The following is a 4,290-nucleotide window of genomic DNA, read 5'->3' as shown; positions in this document are numbered from 1 at the left end:
CCTAATTGTCTGAGAAAGTGCCAGATTGATTTCCAAAGTGGTTGTACCAGTTTACATTCCCACCAGCAATGGAGGAGGGTTCCCCTTTCTCTACAACCTCTCCAGGATGTGTTTTCTTTGAGGTTTTTTTTTTTTTTTTTTTTTTTTTATTTTAGATATTTTGATGGGTGTAAGGTGAAATCTCAGGGTCATTTTGATTTACATATCCCTGATGGCTAAGGATGTTGAACATCTCTTTAGTGCTTCTCTGCCATTCTATATTCCTCTACAGAGAATTCTCTGTTTAGCTCCGTACTCCATTTTTCAATTGGATTACTTGATTTATTGCTCTTTAACTTCTTTAGTTCTTTATATATGCTGGATATCAGCCCTCTGTCAGATATAGGGTTGTTGAAGATCCTTTCCCAGTCTGTAGGCTGTTGTTTTGTTCTGAGGACAGTGTCCTTTGCTTTACAGAAGCTTTTCAGTTTCATGAGGTCCAATTTATTGATTGTTGCTCTGAGAGCCTGAACTGTTGGTATTCTTTTTTGCAAGTTGTCTCCTGTGCCAATGAGTTCTAGGCTGTTCCCCACTTTTTCTTCTAACAGATTTAGAGTATCTGGTTTTATGTTGAGGTCTTTGATCCACTTGGACTTTAGTTTTGTGCAGGGTGATAAATATGGATCTATCTTCATTTTTCTGCATGTAGACATCCAGTTGGACCAGCACCATTTGTTGAAGATGCTGTATTTTTTTCCATTGAACGGTTTTGGCTTCTTTGTCAAAAATCAAGTATTCATGGGTGTGTGGGTTTATTTCTGGGTCTTCTATTCAGTTCCATTGATCCTTCTTTCTGTTTCTATGCCAATACCATGCAGGTTTTGTTACTATTGCTTTGTAGTACAGTTTGAGATCAGGGATGGAGATACCTCCAGATGATCTGTTGTTATACAAAATCGTTTTGGAGTTCTGGGTTTTTTGTTTCTCCATATGAAGCTGAGAATCTTTCTTTCAAAGTCTATAAAGAATTGTGTTGGTATTTTGATGGGAATTGCATTGAATCTGTAGATTGCTTTTGGCAGGATGGCCATTTTCACAATGTTAATCCTACCAATCCATGAGCATGGGAGATCTTTCCATCTTCTGATATCTTCTTCAAATTTTTTTCTTCAGAGACTTAAACTTCTTTTCAAACAGGTCTTTCACTTGCTTGGTTAGGGTCACCCAAAGGTACTTTATGTTATTAGTGGCTATTGTGAAGGGTCTTATTTCCTGATTTCTTTCTCGGCCCTTTTATCTTTGGTATACAGGAGGGCTTCTGATTTTTTTGAATTGGTTTTGTATCCTGCCACTTTGCTGAAGGTGTTTATCAAGTGAAGGAGTTCTCTGGTTGAATTTTTGGGGTCGCTCATATATACTATCATATCATCTGCGAATACTGACACTTTGACCTCTTCCTTTCTGATTTGTATCCCCTTGATCTCCTTTAGTTGTCTTATTGCTCTGGCTAGGACTTCAAGTACTATGTTGAAGAGATATGGAGAGAGTGGGCAGCCTTGTTTTGTCCCTGATTTCAGTGGGATTGATTTAAGTTTCTCTCTGTTGAGTTTAATGTTGGCTACAGGCTTGCTGTATATTGCCTTTATTATGTTTAAGTATGTGCCTTGTATCCCTGATCTCTCCAAGACTTTAAACATGAATGGGTGTTGGACTTTGTCAAATGCTTTTTTGGCATCTAAGGAAATGATCATGTGGTTTTTCTCCTTCAGTTTGTTTATTTGGCGGACTACATTGATGGATTTCTATATGTTGAACCACCCTTGCATTCCTGGGATGAAGCCTACTTGGTCATGGTGGATGATATCTTTGATGTGTTCTTGGATTCAGTTTGCAAGTATTTTATTGAGTATTTTTACATCAATGTTCATGAGAGAGATAGGTCTGAAGTTCTTATTTTTTTGTTCGGTCTTTGTGTGGTTTAGGTATCAAGGTGACTGTGGCTTCATAGAATGGGGCACAATTTTCTTAGTTGCTTCCTGCTTGTTAGGGTCTTTGGGTTCCTTGAAGCCAGTCCAGTCCTCCTTTCAGGAGATCTCCAACTTCTTGTCTCACTGCATAAGCAGCAACCAGGAGCCACAGGGTTGAAGTACCAGCAGCTTTGTTCTCTCTTGGAGCTCCTCAAAACTTTGTTGGCTCTGGCATTTATTCTCTCTCCAGAGTCCTTGTATTTAAATTGTCTGCAGCTGGTAAAAAGCTCCTCTCATAGCCTACAACAAATAGTTTATTGTTTACTGTTGTGGGCTAACTGAATCAGTCCCACATCTCACACCTGGGATTAAAACAAAAACATGTTTATATCCACAACAATTGAGAAAGGCTTTTTTTTGGGGGGGGGGTGAGTGTGGTGAACTTTATTGATGGTATTCAAGGCAGCAGTGTGCCCTGAGCCCCTCTCATTATCCTGGTCATTTATACTAGCAACTGTGACAGAGATGTTCAGTATCAGGGGCTGAGTTGAGACAGGCACTCCTCAAACCAAGGTTTGTCTCTTGTTCTCATGTCCTTTCTGAGGTTGGTGGTCTAGGGCTTCTTACTCCTTAGAGGTCACTCTTTAGAGGGTGGTGAGGTCTACCACCCTGTTGCTATAATCTTATTCATTGTCATACCAGAAATTGAGCTTTAGAAAGTTGCCAATGAGAACAATGCCAAACATAGGAGCAAAGATAGAAGAGTGTGAGTCACTTTTATTGTCAAAGGAGACAACCTGGACCTTGGTATAGCCCAGGATGCCCTTTAGTGGTCCCCCAGATGCCTGCTTCTTGATGTCATCATACTTGACAGCTTTTTCCAGGCTGCATGGTAGATCCACAAGAGACACAGGGGGTAGAAACATGCAAGGCCATGCCAGTGAGCTTCCTGTTCAGTTCTGGGATGACCTTGCCCACAGCCTTGGCAGCACCAGTGGATGCAGGGCTGATGTTCTGAGCAGTCCCATGACCATCATGCCACAGCTTTCCAGAGGTACAATCCATAGTCTTCTGAGTAGAATTAATGTCATGGAGAGTGGTGATGAGTCCTTCCAGGATGCCAATGGTGTCGTGAGTAACCTTGGCCATGAGGGCTAAGCAGTTGGTGGTGCAGGAATCATTACCGTCAATCTTGAAAGAATGGTTATACTTATTGTACCCTATACAAACATGGGTACATTGGCAGAAGGTGCAGAGATGATAACCATTTTGTCCCCATCCTTCAAGTGAGCCTTATCTTTCTCCATGGTGGATAAGACACCAGAAGACTTCACAGCATACTCGCATCAGCATCACCCATTTGATGTTAGTGAGATCTTGCTCCTAGAACATGATGATGGGCTTCCCATTGATGAAAAACATTCCATTCTCAGTCTTGACTGTGCCTTTGACCTTGCCGTGGGCTATACTGGAACATGTAGACGATGTAGTTGAAGTGAATGAAAGGGTCATTGATAGCAACAATCTCCACTTTCCCAGATGAGAAGTTAGCCATGGTAATCAGGCACCCAATATGGCCAAATCTGTTTTTTCCTACCTTCAATATGGGTCTAAGGTACAAGGGTGGCACTTCACAAAAAGATGCAGCCGTCTCTGAAATAGAGAGGAGCAGAGAGCCAGGGCATTTATTATAATTACCGAGGGGAAGAATTAAGTAAGAGTTTAGATTCAATGTGTACATGTTCCTATAATATTTGAGTTATTTAATAAAAGGAAAGTAATAAATACACAAACAGGATTTTTTGTCTACTATATATCTATGTTAATCAGGTAACATATAAGGAAATTAAATAATCCACATATTAATCTAAAACATTCCTCTATTTCTTAAAACTTTTACCTAATTAAGATATATGTAAAATGTAGTCAGGCATGAGGATTCAGACCTACATACCAGCAATCCAAAAGACTGAGGTAACTGAGAGTTTGAGGGCTGACTTGCTTGTAATTTCAATAACCTTAGAACCTGAGGCTGGAGATGGCTGCAGATTTTAGGATAGTCTACAGAGGATGCCTTTACATTTTATCAGTAAGATAATATTTGCTGCCTTGACAATATACATTTCTTTTAATAGATGTTAGAAATAAATAAATAGTTTCAGTTTTAAAGGGAGACCTTTTCTCCAGAGTATAAATTGGGAAGTGATAGAGCAGAACATAAAATGTTCTCCCCTCACTTGCACACATTCTCACATACATGTACACTTGCTTACACACGTATGCATACTTTAAACAAACTTACTCTATATTCATACTGAAATAAGGCAAAATTTAACAATTTTTT

The 4,290-nt window shown here is 39.7% G+C and overlaps 1 pseudogene; it reads right to left on the bottom strand.

Moving 5' to 3' along the window:
* Positions 1–2,590: 2,590 nt before the first annotated feature.
* Positions 2,591–3,687, bottom strand: LOC129678704 (glyceraldehyde-3-phosphate dehydrogenase-like; annotated as a pseudogene).
* Between the last annotated feature and the right edge of the window lie 603 nt (positions 3,688–4,290).

This window comes from Psammomys obesus, unplaced genomic scaffold (genome assembly GCF_907164565.1).
Source record: "Psammomys obesus unplaced genomic scaffold, mPsaObe1.curated_primary_1811, whole genome shotgun sequence".
NCBI lineage: Eukaryota > Metazoa > Chordata > Mammalia > Rodentia > Muridae > Psammomys > Psammomys obesus.
Note: the sequence above shows the minus strand (reverse complement) of the source record. Positions and strands in the feature narration are given on the sequence as shown.